Source organism: Danio aesculapii, chromosome 4 (assembly GCF_903798145.1).
Source record: "Danio aesculapii chromosome 4, fDanAes4.1, whole genome shotgun sequence".
NCBI classification, from domain to species: Eukaryota; Metazoa; Chordata; class Actinopteri; order Cypriniformes; family Danionidae; genus Danio; species Danio aesculapii.
Window position 1 is genome coordinate 8,919,898 of NC_079438.1, and position 17,151 is coordinate 8,937,048.

The window sequence follows — 17,151 nt, forward strand, 5'->3', positions numbered from 1 at the left end:
GCTCGAGTTTAAGATGTGATAACACTTCTAATATCCAATGTTTGTGGGATGGCGGGTTTGTTTTTTTCCACCTGAGTAGAATCAGGCATCTGGCCAATAAAGAAGAAAAGGCAATGGTTTCTACGTGATTAGCTGACAGGTACATCTCTTCTGCCACTGTACCAAAAATTGAGGCCAAAGGATTAGGATCCATATTTTTATTACATATAGATGAAAATGATCTAAATATATTGGTCCAAAATTTACATAATCTAGGGCATCTCCAGAACATATGACTCAGATCTGCTGGCTTCAAACCACAGCTAGGGTAAGATGAATCTGACCCTGGATACATTTTTGCCAGCTTGCTCCTAGATAGGTGAAGCCTATGAAGCACCTTAAACTGAAGAAGACCATGTCTAATACATACAGAAGATGAGTGTATCAGTTCTATGGCATATTGCCAGGCTGTATCTGATATTTCTAGTCCCAGTTCGTCTTCCCATTTTTGCTTTATACGATTTAGGGAAGGGGAGGCAGCTCTTTGGATCACTTCACATGGACATCATACCTTTTTGATATGGGTCCATATTTACAATTCATCTATCCAGCATGCTTCTGGTTGGTTCAGTGAAGGAGAGAAGTGTTTTTTAACGAAACTACAGACCTGAAGGTACTTAAAAACATTAGACTGGGGAATTTCAATGTCTGTTCTTAACTGCTGAAATGAGATAAACGTGCCGTCTTTAAACAAGTCTTTAACACAGTTAACTCCCTTCCTAGACCATCATTGGAATGCTGAATCTATAAGAGATGAAGGGAATAACAGATTTAACTAAATGAGAGCAGAACGCAATACTTGTTTATTATTAAAGTGAAGTCTGAATTGTGACCATATTCTGAGTGATCCATTAATAACTGGGTTATTCGTAGAATATTGTTTACTCACTGCAATCGAAGCACAAAATAGTGAGCGTAAAGACACTGGATAATACGTGTGCTGTTCCATCAGTAACCAAAGTTACAGATGTTGGAAAACCAGAATATCAGTTTGTGTAAATTGGCCGCCCAATAATAGTATAGGAAATTTGGCATTGCCAATCCACCCTCTTCCTTCTTTCTTTCCAAGAATTCCTTTCGAATGCGATGAATTTTGTTTTCCCAGAGAAATGTACAAATACAATTAATCAACTCCTTGAAAAATGACTTGGCAATAAAAACAGGCACGGTTAGAAATAATAACAGAAATCTTTGTAGTATTTTCATTTTGATGGAATTGATCTTTCCAGCCAAATATAAAGGAAGGGTTGACCACCACGTCATGTCTCGTTGGGCTTTGTCTAATGTCGTTTTAAAATTATTATTGAACAAATCTATATCTTTGCGTGTCACATTTATCAGGACTTACTGAAAATGGAAAGGATTGGAAGGACATTTGCTGTGCTCTATCATTGATAGGGAAAAGGAGACTCTTTGCTAGATTGACTTTGTTTCCAGAAACATTTACAAATTCTGAAATTATTGTAAGAGCTTTTGGAATACATGTATCTGGATTTGACAGAAAAAGAAGATGATCCGCATATAGCAGGAGCTTATGTTCTTGTCCCTCTCTGAAAGTTCCTTGCAAGCCATCTAAGTTCCTTAATACGGTAGCAAGAGGTTCGATGGCAATGTGAAAGAGCAGAGAGGACAGAGGGCAGCCCTGTCTCGTTCCCCTAGAAAGTGGAAAGCATTTAGAAATTATGTTATTTGTTCGAATGGATGCTTGGGGCCTGGAATCTAACATTTTAACCCAGGAACAGAATCCAGGGCCAAAAGCAAATTTTTTAAGCACTTTAAATGAATAGATATACTTTATTCTATCAAATGCCTTATGGGCATCTAAAGAAATTAAGACCTCTGGATTGGTATTATTTTTAGGTGAATAAATATTATTAAATAAGTGACGAAGGTTGTAAGATAACTGTCTCCAACAATAAAACCAGTTTGATCTGGGTGAATCTTTCTCATGACTGACTCCACTCTGATTGCCAGCACTTTAGCCAGGATCTTATAATCACAGCAGAGTAAGCTGATCAGACGATAAGATTCACATTTAAGTAGATCCTTATCCTTTTTAAGAAGTACTGTTATAACAGCCGATGCCATGGAAGGGGGGAGTGATTCTGAGACAAGAGCTTCAGCAAATACCTTGCACAACAGGGGTGTTAGCTTGAGAGCTTACTTCAGAGCTATAAAGAGTTTTACACAAGTTTTTAAATTGATCATTAATTCCCTGTTGATCAGTAATAATACTGCCATCATCCTTACTAACTGCTGCTGTAAAACCAGCTGCTGAGGATTGTTTCAGTTGGTAACTCAATATCCTGCCAGCTCGATCACCAAGATCATATTGAATCTGGCGTGATCTTATGTGGAGATCCTCTGCATTTTCACTAGTCAAGGAGTCATATTCCTCTTGCAGAAGAAGTCTTTTCTTGTGGAGCTCTTCGAAAGGTGATATTGAGTGTAGCTGATCAATTGTATCAATTTTATTCATAATCTCTGTAAGCTGTTTTGACATTCTTTTGTTTGCACTAGCTTGAAATAATCTGTCCTCTTATATATGCTTACAGAGTCTATAACTTATCTCTGGGGATTCCTTTGTTGCAAGGAAAAAAATCTATTTGAGCATCAATAAATTTCACAAAATGGTCGTCTGTCAAGACTCTTGAGTTAAACTGCCATGTACGTTGAGGGATTACATAGCCTGAAAAACAAAGCTTTAGTGAGACTAGACAATGGTCCAAAATAACAATACTACTTCTCTACTTCTGACATTATGGGAAGTAACTGCTTGTCCAGGAGATAATGGTCAATCCTGGAATGTTTGATGCACAGGTGAATAGAAGCAAAATTGCTTGGAAGATGGATATTTAAATTTCCAGGGGTCACTTACACCATATGTCTGAAGGAAGGAGTTGATACATTGTGCTGGCTGACTTAATGTATTACTTGAAGAGCTAGAGCGGTCCAAAATTGGGTGCAAAACACAATTTAAATCGCCTCCTAAAATTAAATTGTGTATGTCGAGACTAGGCAAAATTTAAAATAAATCATTGACATCACTTGTACATTGTCCCAATTAGGAGCATATACATTGGCCAGGACCACAGACATGTTAAAAGTTTACCTTGGATTATTATATATCTGCCATGTTTATCCAACACATTTGACTCCATAACAAACTGTACATTCTTATGTATGAGTACAGCAACGCCCCTACTTTTGCTATTGAAGTTAAAATTATATATTTGTGTATAGCCTCCTCTATTAAGTTTAGAATAGTCTTTTTTCAACAGATGTGTCTCCTCTAAATATACAATATCAGATTTTAACTTACTTACTGCACACACTTCCAGCTACTCCCACTCTTTACTAGCTGACCATGTGGGACCTCACATATAAAACAAACCAGTTTAAACAGCTCTTGTTTTACTACAAAGCTACCCCATTATTGACAAAATATACTTGAGAACCAGAAATAACAACAACAAACATGTGCGATAGTGATAATTTAAAAGTCAAACGGAGAGTGACATTAACATTTGTATTGTCTTTGACAGCCCAGTGTACTGTTGTGATTGCCTTCATTTCAATGGCTTTCTTCAAAATATCATCTTTTTTTGGGAAAAGTAGTGGCATTTAATCACGAAGGTGCGTGGCAGTTCCTAGTCATCCACTGGTTTGCTGCGTAGAGTGCGGTGTGCCCAGTCCAGAAGTGGAGTCTTCTCGAGGTTCAGGGTATCTTTCAGGATGCCGGCTACAAAGTCCTTCATGCATCTGCTGTGTTCCCATACGTCCTTAACTCCCGTAATGCGGAGATTTGAGCGGCGAGACCTCTCCTTAAGATCCTCGCTTCGGTCTCTCAGCAGAGCCAGCTCCTTTTTCACTACACTAAACCCTTTTTCCAGGGTGAGTCAGATGATCCACCCAACACAGACTCCAGACCAGTCACTCGCTCTCCGCTGCTTCCACTCTGGCGTTAATGTGCTCCACAACATTGCGTAACTCTGTCTGAAGCTGGTCAATTCGATTGCAAAGTTCATTTGACTGTGTAATGGCCTTTTTTTCAATTTTAGCAATCAAATTGCCTTTTAGTGCATCAGTAGCTTGAAGGACAGCACTGTTATCACTCACTGGAGCCGTCTGTTTCTTAGATGCAGGTTGCATTAGCATGGAGGCTAGTAGCGGATTCCGCCTCCCTACGGTTGCTTCGGCCTATATTCATCCTTATTCAAGTTGAGTTATGCTCAGAACAGCTAGGCTCTGACACTTATAAATGCTTATTTTCCAGTATAGGTAGGTTTAAGGTAGCAATATTTAGGATAAGAGCAATATTAAACTAAATTTTAAGTTTCATGTGAGGACCTCAACAGTTTGCGTCTTTGACACTGTTGACTGCGGGATGAAGGCTTTCGGCAGCTGACTCCATGCCAGAGAGATAAATCTGTAAGTTGACCGAAAGTACACTGCACTGAAGTCTTTGGTGACGCACTCATTCACAGACGTCACGAGCACTTCAGTAACAAGACAGCGGTCTTTGCTCCATTGCTTCGATACGTACTTTCGCTTTTTGTTTCTCACAGCCAGTCGTTAAGTTTACACTGCTCGTCTCGACCCGGTTTCTCTACTCATTTCCCCGCACTGCAACAGTTCAGTCAACTACTCTTTCTTCCACACACCACATAATGCTCCCCTCTTCAACTCTCCTCTTCTTTTATACTCTCACCCATTTTCTTTTTGCTGTCCCATGGGTGGAGACCAATCTGACCAGTCAATGTTGACTGTCATCACAGAAAACACCAACTATCATAAATGCATGATTATATGCTATCATGGATTTGCAATCAAATTTTTTTTGTTATAATAGAGGTCAATGGAGAAAAAAACAGTGTATTGAGTTTTTTTTTTTTTTTATTTAAAAACATTTTCCCCGAATATGTCAAAATAAGATGTCCCCAAATATCAGTCCGTTTGCAGAAACACAGAGAAAGTTGTGGCCAAATTAAGCCTCAAAATCGCCCCTGAATGGATGAAAATGATCCAACAGCACACAATTTGAAAGGTGCACTTTCAACCTTTATGCAGATGCTGTCCAGGTATGTCTCATGTCTGCGAGGCAAATATTCAGCTGTTTGTTCAGCTAGTACCCCAGAACTTTTTTTTCTGATGCGTTTACCAGTCAGGCACAGAATGAACAAGTATTCCCTGTCTGCTTTACAAAATTTAGAAAAAACATGTAATTATAAAAATATACAGCTTTCAAATCTGTGTCTTATCAATATGACCAAAATGACTTTTATGATCAATTATGTAAGAAACTCTGAAAACTGGACTGACACAGTTTCAATTTACTGTAACTTCTATGTTAAGCGGCTTTGACACTATTACATTAGAAAACCACTAGATAAATAAAGATGAATTGAATTGAATTTGCTTAAATGTGTACACGTTAATGGACCGAACAAAATATGATCTGATTTATTTTACATTTAATGTGCAAAATTCAAAATTACAGTGTGTGTAGCCAATGTTTCCAGTGTCTTTTCACTTTTCAGCTTTTGACGAGAGTTTTTAAGACTTAATGAAAACTAATGTTTTTTTTTATGTTTCAGACCTAATTGAAGAGAATGAGGGGAGTGAAGAGGAGGAACATCATGTCAAAATTGAGGAAAAAACTCATTTACAGACTGATGGTATTTTGAAAAGGAGAGACAAGAATTGTTTCACCTGCACTCAGTGTGGAAAGAGTTTTGAAAGAAAAGGCGATCTTAAGATTCACATGATGATCCACACTGGAGAGAAACCATTCACATGCACTCAGTGTGGGAAGAGTTTCAGCCAGTCATCATCCCTTAATAAACACATGACGGTCCACACTGGAGACAAACCATTTACTTGTACTCAGTGTGGGAAGAGTTTCAGCCAGTCATCATCCCTTAATCAACACATAAGGATCCACACTGGAGAGAAACCCTTTACTTGCACTCAGTGTGGGAAGAGTTTCAGTCAATCCTCATCCCTTAATAAACACATCACAGTCCACACTGGAGAGAAACCATTTACTTGCACTCAGTGTGGGAAGAGTTTCAGCCAGTCATCATCCCTTAAACTACACATGAGGAACCACACTGGAGAGAAACCTTTCACATGCACTCAGTGTGGGAAGAATTTTAAATGCTCATCACACCTTAATGAACACATGATGACCCACACTGGAGAGAAACCATTCCCATGCACTCAGTGTTGGAAGAGTTTTAACTACTTATCACACCTTAATCAACACATGAGGGTCCACACTGGAGAGAAACCTTTCACATGCACCCAGTGTGGGAAGAGTTTCAGCATATCATCATCCCTTAATCTACACATGAGGATCCACACTGGAGAGAAACCATTCACATGCACTCAGTGTGGGAAGAGTTTTAACTACTCATCACACCTTAATCAACACATGAGGATCCACACTGGAGAGAAACCATTCACATGCACCCAGTGTGGGAAGAGTTTCAGCATATCATCATCCCTTAATCTACACATGAGGATCCACACTGGAGAGAAACCATTCACATGCACTCAGTGTGGGAAGAGTTTTAACCGCTCGTCAAACCTTTATCAACATATTAGGATCCACACTGGAGAGAAACCATTTGTTTGCACTCAGTGTGGGAAGAGTTTCAGCCAATCATCGTCCCTTAATAAACACATGACGGTCCACACTGGGGAGAAACCATTCACATGCCCTTAAGCCGCTGTCACACTGGACTTTTTTCCTTATAGACTTCCATTCATACGCATGCAAATGCATCAGACCAGAAATGCAAGTTTGCGCATCAAGTTTCGCAGTTCACTGCCTTGCAAAGTTCAAGCTTTGTGAACTCTGACCTGCGAAATCGCATTACTTGACTATGAGACCAATCGAACATCAAAACATGACCTCTCTGGACAGAAATGTAAAATATGGACCAATCGCTTACTTTTTTTAATGTCTAATCATCTTGTTTAATCCTGTCCCTTTTTGCGGTGCCGTACAACAGAATTTTAGAACTGGGTATATAAAAGTTGTTGTGCTAGCTACCCCAGGACGCCGTGGCTACTCAGGAGTCCTCATGCCACCTGCCATCTCATTGACTCTTTAACCTTATGGTTTTGTTTTGCATTACTTGTCATGTAGTTAAAGTGTTGTTGTGATTATATCCTAAGTTCTTTATCTTCATTATTATCCCTAGACATTTGTTGGTTGCTTTGATTGTTCTATGAGTTACATTTTATAAAAAATAATTTGCATTCAGGCTTTTTTATTGGCTCATCTCTCTTTCATGTTGTGACTCAAACAAGGGGGTCATGTCTCCGGTTGTATCCGAGATCTTGTCCTTTCAGTCATGACCATAGGTGAGAGTAGGAACCTTGATTGAGAACATTACCTTTTGTCTAACATTGTCTTTTGCTCCTTCACCACAACAAACAATCACATCAGCTGCATTACTGCTGCCGCTGCACTGATCTATCTTTTAATCTCACATTCCATTCCTCATGAAAAAAAAAATGCAGGTACTTGAACTCCATTTGGGGTAAGAACTCTACTCCAAATTGGAGATGGCCACCTTTTTCCAGTCAAGCACGATGGTTTCTGAATTACAGGTGCTGTTTCTTTCTCTGCCATCACAATCAGCAGCAAACCGTCCCAATTCATGATGAAGGTCCATGTCCTATCAAGCCAAAAGGACAACATTATTTGCAAATGGCAGAGACAGTCCTAGCTTGCACCTTCAATTTTGTCAGTAAAAATTATATTTTTGAGATCAGCCTCAAAAATAACACATTTACAAATTTAAATGAATAAATAGATCAGGCATGTCCAAGTTCGGTCCTGGAGGGCTGGTGTCCTGCAAAGTTTAGTTCCAACCCCAATTAGACACACCTGGGCTAGCTAATCAAGCTCTAAAGCTGCGGTCACATTGGGCTTTGTGTGTGCGAAATTCTGTCGTACGGCGCTGCGAAAAGGGGCGGGATTAAACAAGATGATTAGACATTTAAAAAAGCCAGCGATTGCTCCATGTTTTAAATTTCTGTCCAGAGAGGTCGTGTTTTGATCCTCGATTGATCTCACGCAGTCAAGTGATGCAATTTCGCAGGTCAGAGTTCACCAAGCTTGAACTTTGCACCGCAGCAACTTGCGAAACTTAACGCATGACCCCGCGTTTCCGGTCTGACGCATTCGCGTGCGAATGAATGGAAGTCTATGGGAGGAAAAGTCAAGTGTGACCGCAGCTTTACTAGTCTTTCCAGAAACATCCGTGCAGGTGTGTTGAGGCAAGTTGGAGCTAAAATCTGCAGGACACCGGCCCTCCAGGACCGAGTTTGGACACCCCTGAAATAGATGGATGGATAGACATTGTATTGGTGGAAGGGGAAGTAGGAAGGCTTGTTCAACCATAAACCAAGATGGAGCTCTCTCAGGAGGGATGGACCAGTGCGCGAGATGTCTCAGACTGAAGGCATAATAATGAAATAAATGCTCAGGAAGCCCCAACACTTTTTAATCAACTGACTGTTGCAATGTATTCCTATGCAACCAAGGGGGCTTATTGTTTTACAGAAATTCATTGACTAAATTATCAAACTGTTTTAAATATTGTAAAGAAATATTTGCAGTTATATACTGAAGTAGAGAAGTAACTTTAGGAAGGCAATTCATTTTGAGTATGATAGTTTGTTATTTTGAGTACCTCAGATCAGTGGTTCTTAACTCTGGTGCTTGTGCAAAATGAGTTGACAACGGTTCCAAATTATTTTATCTCTTATTACTAGATCTTAGAATCACGCCTGAAAAACCACAAAAGCAGAGGTTTGGCTTATCTTTAACTGCTTAAGATCAATTTGCACCAGATCAGCAAGAGACAACATTTAAGTTTCCTTCGCCAACAGGCCTCAACGAAACACGGCGTTCCTGATTGGTTGGTGACTCAGCTTCAGTGACGTCCTTGGTATTCACTCGCTTGTGCGTGAAAGTTGTCCTGGGTTACCTGAGTGACAGACTCTGCGGTTTGCAGAAGTTTTTTGCAGTTTCGGCGGTTTCTAAATTTTAAGAGGTTGCATGGAAAGTTCTTTGCGGACCCGATTGTGTGGCGGTGCAGTGTCCGAGAGCAAGGCAATAGGGGGCATAGAGCAATGCAAAAGCAAAGTTTTACTATTGTAGTAGGTTTTTAAGTGATCTGGTTTGGTCCATCCCACTGGCACTGTCTTCCAATGAGCAGTTGCCATGGAGAGTGGGCCCACACCCCGTACCATTATGCTCAGGGTAAGTCATTAACAGACTGCTGGGCAATTTCATGTGGTAAAACATCTTGTAAGTTCGTTACTATCTTACATCAAGTGTTACAAGACAAATACTGTTTCTTATACTAGTTTTGCATTTACACTAATTTATTGAAAATATCACTAGCTTTTGTTTAGTACCAGACATCATACATTTCAGACAAATACAGAAGGATTCATCTGCTATAAGGGTTAAAAAAAACAATTAACTTGGTTGCAATAAACACATGTAGTATTCAAAGAAAGCCACTCCCCCAGAGGGACAAATTTAGTGATCTCCTTAAGTCTCTGAAATTTTTCCGAAGCAGCACATTTATTAATTCACAAATTGTCTTTTGAATTTATGAATTGGATTTTGTAAATGAATAGTGATGTGCATGGATTAATGTTATTATTATTATTATTTTTAATATTATTATTTTTGAGACAGAGAATCTTACATTTGAGAATCTTACATTTACATTTAGTTGGGAATGGGAAGACATTCCTCCAGCATGGAACAGTCAATGAAAAGGTATTGGAAAGTGATTTATAGCCCACGCTCACTCCCAGATTGGAGACTCCAGGACGGGATGTAGACCTTCAGAAGTAGGTGGAGGTAAGAGGGTGCAGTGCCAGTGATTTGAACTTGATACGAGCCTCGAACGGTAACCAATGCAGAGAGATAAAGAGAGGAGTTACATGGGCTCTTACTGAAGACCAGATGAGCTGCAGCATTCTGGAGGATTAAGGGTGCAGGATGGGAATCCAGCTAGAAGGGCACTGTCGGGGTCTAGCCTTGAAATGACAAGAGTTCGCACTAAACGTTGTGCAGCATGATCTGTTAAGAAGAGTCAGATTTTTCTGATGTTGAAAAGTGCAGATCTGCACGATGGAGCTGTGTTAGCAATGTCCTCTTTGAAGGACAACTGATCATCCAGAATCACCCTAAGATTTCTTACCGAACTACATGGGGTAATGGTGGATGATCCCAGCTGCATTGAGAAATTATGTTGAATGTGTGGAGTTGCAGGGAAGCTGGTGTAAGCAGATGAGTAAGCAGTTGGTGATATTTGTTCCAAGCCGATATCCTTCAGGCAGTGTGATGTGAGTTAAAAATTTGGAAATTCAGTTAAAAACAGCCCATTGTAGTGTTTTGGCAATAAATAGAAGTAGAGAGACTGGTCTGTTTTTTTCATCCAATGAGTAATGTTTTTTAAACAGTGAGTTTACCCAGGCCTGTGTACACCAATCAACCCGCTCCGAGCTGAGATCGAACCGGCGACCTTCTGCATGGCAGTTGCTCTAACAAGTAGGCTAAGGACCCTTGGTTCCTAGTGTCTGTCGCCAGAGGACCTTTAAAGTCAGAGGAGTGAGGTTTACAGGCACAGCACTTCACTAGCTGGCCTCCGTTACACCTGCTTAAAAGTGATTATAAATGTGCCAGTGTGGAGTGATAGAAGAGAGTCAATTTTTCTTCAGAGGGTGTTGTTTGATGGAGATTTAGATTTGAGTGGTTTTTTTTTTTGTTAAAGAAGGAGGCCAAATTATTAGCTGATAAGGAGTTGGTGGAGGAGGACAGAGCAGGGTATTAAATGTCCTGAAAAGTTTGCGGATGTCTGAAGTGGTGTTAATTCTGTTACGTTTGTATTGGTTTTGGCCGAATGGAGTTGGGAGGCTAATGACGCCAGCTGGGTTTGGTACCTGCTAAAGTCAGTGGAGGCTTTTGATTTGTGCCATGCTCTCTCTGTTGCCCTGAGTGCTGTTCGATGTTATCTCAGAACATGCCTTAACCCTAACTCTTCTCTCAGACCATCCAACAGCCAGGGGTTAGAGGGAGTAGAGTGAGTGTATTGGTCTGGTGGAGACAGGACAGATCTCACCTAGACAGGATGTTAAAATGGAACAGAGTGTTTCTGCTGCACTATTTACATCAAGAAGTGAGAACTGTGTGTTTGAGGGAAGAGAGGATGTAACAGTGGAGAAGTGTGTGGAGGACAAACCTATTTTTACTAGTAGCATTTTAGTTGTTGTAGTCAACAATTTAATTTTTGATATCAACAATGAAGTCTGAATGGCAGCCTACATTTAGTGAAGTTTCACAAACGAATTTCGAGAGGAGCACATGATATAATTGACCGCAGCTGGTCTCTCATTTACAATCATTAGTTAGCCTATCAGATTAATCCAAACTCGCTATAAGAAGCCTAGCAAAAAATGACTCGCTTATCTTCGTTTAACGAAGAAAGCTCTTGACATGACTGCTCTAGCTCCTTCACAAGCTTCTAAAATTCAACATCTCTCTACAACCCATCAACAATTCTAAAACCATCATCTGACTACGACAAATCAACAACAACAACAGCAGCAATACAACAACAGCGGAAATAAGACAACAGCAGCATCAAATCTACTCTCACATCAACAAACAGCAACATGGACAGGAACGAAATCTCCGCTCTCCCAGAAACACCAGCCCTGGCTCAACAACACCAAGCTCAGCCTGGAAGCCGACTCGATACTGAGGCTCCAATAAGAGGGCGAAGGCCTATCCGCTCTACTTCAGCAAAGACACAATCCCCATCTCCCGTCACTCCGAATCGCCACCCACCTTCTCCAGCTTCTTTATACGCCTCTGCAAGATCATCATCCCCTTACTTCCAACAAGATGACAGTGACCGAACTTTGCCAGACCCTCATAAATGCGGGAAATTCCATCCCCAGCCGCTGCAATAAAACCGAACTACTAAAACTCTATGAATCCATTTCATCAGCAACACTGCCCCTTCAGCACAGCAGAACTGCTTGCTCCCGCCACACCCCCTATCCTCAACCCACCACAGCCCCACATGCACAAAATCTCCCCAGACCATGAAAGAAAGCAACTAAGAAAAGCAAAAAAAAGCAATCCCACCGAACCGGACAAACTGCACCTACCATAACATTCCAAAATATGGACAATCCACTGCATAATGACGCCACTCTCGGACTACCCACCCCCCTCCCTTGGCCTCCAGCTCCACATTCCAGTGAAAACTCCAGGCCTACTTTTCCTACCATCCCCTCCACTCTCAACCCTCCTCAACTCTCTCTCCCTTCCAACCTCCCTCACTCTTCAACCCAGCTTAATTCTACCTAGTCTTTCTCTACAAGTTTTTCTACACTCTTCCTCTCCCTACTCATTTCCCCTCTTCCAGTATCCCCAACTTTTTCAGCTCTACATCCCTTCCCCAAGCACCCACCTCCATTACTAACCCTCCCCAACAGTCTACCCTCCCTACCCACATTTCTTCCGCACGGCCCCCCTTCACCCTAACCACAGCCACACGCCTTCTCATTCCTCATAGTGCTCCAGTCCTGGAACCACCCCCGATCTTCAAAGCCATCAAAAACCTCATCCTATCAGGTGCTGACATCGACCTTTCTACACTCCTTTCACCCATAACACCTCCCTCAGCAGAACGACAGGTGGATTGCGGCGAATTCACTATTACACTTAAATCACCCGCTAGCTCACAACCTCAGACACTTTCATTAGCTGAATTTTATGTAGCATTTGCACGTTATACAGAAACCATCTGTTCAGTCTTTCCCCATAGGAGGCCATCTCCTGTGAGGGAACACATTTTTACACGTACCACAAATTTCTGCAAAATGCGCTATTCGCATTACTCAGTGGAATCAGTGTCCCTACTGGGATCAAAATCTGCACACGACCACTTCCTGTCCCTTCATAATCTCCTCCTCCGACAAAGAACAACAAACCCCAAGATCCACCAGCTACGTGGACACCCCCCCCCCTATAAATTTATCCATATCTGCAATTACTTTTAAAATGTCTGGGTAAAAGACAAAACTTTTTTCATGTTTTCTTCAACTGCCTATCAACACCTTAGCAACCACCTAGCAGCACATTTCAGGTTGCTAAGGTGTTGCTAGCCGGTTGTTAAGTAGTTGCTAAGGTTTTGCTAGGTGGTTGATAATGTGTTGCTAGGCGGTTGCTAAGGTGTTGATTGGCAATTGCTAAGATGTTGCTAGGTGGTTGCTAAGGTGTTACTAGGCAGTTACTAAGATGTTGCTAGGTGGTTGCTAAAGTGTTGCTAGGCAGTTACTAAGGTGTTATGCGGTTGCTAAGGTGTTGCTCTGTGGTTGCTAAGGTGTTGCCAGGGTGTTATTATTATTATGCATATTATGATAGGGAGAGTCCGTTAGAAACTGCATCTGTCACTGCTGAGTCTACTGTCATTGCATCTGAGCCTAATTCTGTTTCCCTCGCATGTGACCAAGTTGATGACATTTATGCTGAAGATGGGATAGTGCTCCGTCATACACATCAACAGTCTGCTAGACTACAAAATTCTGAAATCTTGTGCAATCTAAACACTCATTTATCTCACTTATCTGAGCAGCAGGTGAGTGACATTAAAGGGTTAATCTCCGATTTTTCCTCTCTCTTTAATGATGTACCTTTGCACACGTACCTTTAGAAAATGACATTGATGTTGTTAATGCCATCCCGATTAAAACAACACTTGTATCGCGTTAACAGTTTCAAAAGAGAAGCAATGCAAAATGAAGTGAAGTACTTGTTGGAGAATGAGTTTGCTAAACCCAGTAGCAGTCCATGGAGCTCCCCGTGTTTGGTGGTTCCAAAGTGCGATAGAACTGTTAGATTCTGCACTGATTATCGCTAAGTTAATGCAGTTACCGTTTCAGATTGTTTTCCTTTGCCGTAGATGGAGGACTGCGTTGATAACCTTGGCTCGGCACATTATGTTAGCAAATTAGATTTGCTGCGAGGTTATTGGCAGGTGGCCCTTAAACTTCTGCCTCTTACATTTCAGCTTTCGTAGCCCTTGACAAACTTTCTACAATATTCTCTTATGGCGTTCGGAATGTGTAACGCACCAGCCTCGTTCCAATGCCTTATTAATATTGTGTTGCCAGGAGTGCCGAACTGTAATGCTTATTTGGACGATTTAGCTGTGTATTCTAGTGACTGGGTTGAGCACGTTAATTTCCTCCAAACTGGGTTTGAGCATCTTGCAAAAGCTTCATTGACGTTAAATTTGGCCAAGTGTAAATTCGGACAAGCAATTATTACCTATTTAGGTAAACAAGTTGGCCAAGGTCAAGTGCGCCCTCTTGAAGCGAAAGTGACAGCTATTTCAGAATTCCCAGCTCCAACTACCAGACATGAGCTTCACAGGTTTTTAGGAATGGCTGGTTACTATCGCGGCTTATGAAAGAACTTTTCTTATATTGCACATCCACTAACCTCAATTTTGGGTCCATCCCATTCGTTTTGTTGGTCTGATGATTGCCAACATGCTTTTGATTCCATCATGGCTCTTTTAAGCAACACTCATGTGCTGGCTGCACCTGACTTTTCCTCTCCTTTCAAGTTGGAGATAGATGCGAGTGCTGTGGGCACGGGAGCTGTTTTGCTGCAGAAGGATCAAGTTGGTGTTGATCATCCTATTTGTTATTTTTCACGCAAATTTAACAAACATCAAATAAATTATTCTACAATCGAAAAAACCATTAGCGTTGTTGATGGCTCTTCAGTTCTTTGATGTGTATGTCGGCCGAGTAATTTGCCAGTTACCGTGTTCATGGATCATAATCCACTCGTTTTCCCCACTCGGTTGTACAATCAGAACCAGCGCTTAATGCCTTGGTCTTTGATTGTACAAGGATATAACTTGGTTATTAAACACAAGAAAAGTGTGAATAACTTTATAGCTGATGCTCTGTCTAGAGTATAAAGATCTAAACAAATATATGTCGCATTATTAGATCAAGAAACAACATACTGTGTGCTCCAGAAATAATCTATTAAGAATTAAACCAGAAAAACCACTAAAAAGAGAAAATACAAATTTCATGAAGCTTGGTCTCCTAAACATCAGGTCACTAGCACCTAAAGCACTTATCATAAATGAAATAATAACAGATAACAATCTTAATGCACTCTGTCTCACTGAAACCTGGCTGAAACAAATTGACTATATTAGTTTAAATGAAGCAACTCCTCCAGGATTCTTAAATAAACATGAGGCTCGTCAAACTGGTCATGGTGGTGGAGTCGCGTCAATCTTTAGTGATATTCTTAATGTTAATCAGAGAAACGAACTTATGTTTAGCTCCTTTGAAGTATTAGCGCTTAATGTTGTCCTTCCAAACACTATGCAAAAACCTATGTTATCTCTCGCTCTAATCACCAAATATAGACCCCCAGGACCCTATGTCAATTTTCTAAAAGAGTTTTCTGATTTTATCTCTGACTTACTAGTTAAAACTGATAAAATACTAATTGTAGGAGACTTTAACATCCACATAGATGACGCCAACGACACATTAAGGCTCGCGTTTATGGACTTACTGCTCTCACTAAGAATAAAGCAAAATGTATTTGGTCCAACCCATCGCCTAAAGCATACACTAGATCTAATTCTGTCTTATGGAATTGAGGTCATTGATGTAGACATTATACCACAAAGTGATGATATTACAGACCACTACCTCTTACTATATAAGCTGTGTTTACCTGAAATTAGCAGATCCGCTCCGATATATCGCCCTAGTAGAACTATTGTTCCATCCACTAAAGATGAATTTATAAATAACTTACCTGATCTTTCTCTACTTCGAAATGCACCCGTAAACGCAAATGACCTTGATGTAGTAACCAGCAGTATGGATGCCATCTTTACTAGCACTTTAAATACTGTGGCACCCATCAAACTAAAAAAGGCTAGAAAGAATAAAACTACACCATGGTATAATAGTCATACCCGCGCTCTCAAAACAGCAACTCGTGCCCTGGAACGTAAATGGGAAAAAACTAATTTAGAAGTCTTTAGAATTGCGTACAAAGACAGTATGTCCAGCTATAGGAGGGCTTTAAAATCTGCCAGGGCTGAGCACCTCCGCAAACTGATAGAAAATAATCATAACAATCCTAGATTCTTATTTAACACCATCGCTAAATTAACAAATAATTGGTCATCTTTGGAACAAAACGTTCCACCGCAAATTAGTAGTGATGACTTCATTAATTTTTTTCAATGATAAAATAGAAGGCTTTAGACAGAAAATAGGAGATATTCAACTTTCTGCACTGCCTTATACTTCAGATCCAGTAAACACGCCACTGAATCTAAATAACCTACAGTGCTTTAAAATCATAGAACAGGAAGAGCTAGACAAAATTATAAATAGCTCTAAATCAGCTACGTGTATATTGGACCTAATTCCAACAAAGTTACTGAAAGAATTGCTACCTGTTATAGGAGAACCTCTTCTTAACATTATCAACTCTTCTTTATCTTTAGGCCATGTTCCAAATCCTTACAAGTTAGCTGTTATTAAACCTATTATTAAGAAACCACAACTGGACCCCAGCAACTTAGCTAATTATAGGCCTATTTCAAATCTTCCATTTATATCTAAAATACTAGAAAAGTTGTTTCTGCTCAATTATGCTCCTTTCTGCAGATGAACAATGTTTTTGAAGTGTTTCAGCCAGGTTTCAGAGCTCATCACAGTACAGAAACTGCATTAGTGAAAATAACCAACGATTTACTCTTAGCTGCTGACCAAGGGTGCATCTCGCTATTAGTTCTACTCGATCTTAGTGCAGCATTTGACACCATTGACCATGATATCCTTATTAATCGCTTAAAGTCTACAGGTGTCCAGGGACAGGCCCTACAATGGTTTAAGTCATACTTATCTGACCGTTACCAGTTTGTGAATATTAATGGACAGCCTTCACAAATCAGCCCAGTAAAATACGGGGTGCCTCAAGGATCAGTTTTAGGCCCTTTG

At 40.5% G+C, this 17,151-nt stretch overlaps 1 pseudogene; it reads left to right on the forward strand.

Annotated features, from left to right (window-relative positions):
* Window positions 1–8,023, forward strand: part of LOC130222044 (zinc finger protein 721-like) — a 495,527-nt pseudogene extending 487,504 nt beyond the window's left edge.
* Window positions 8,024–17,151: the final 9,128 nt, after the last annotated feature.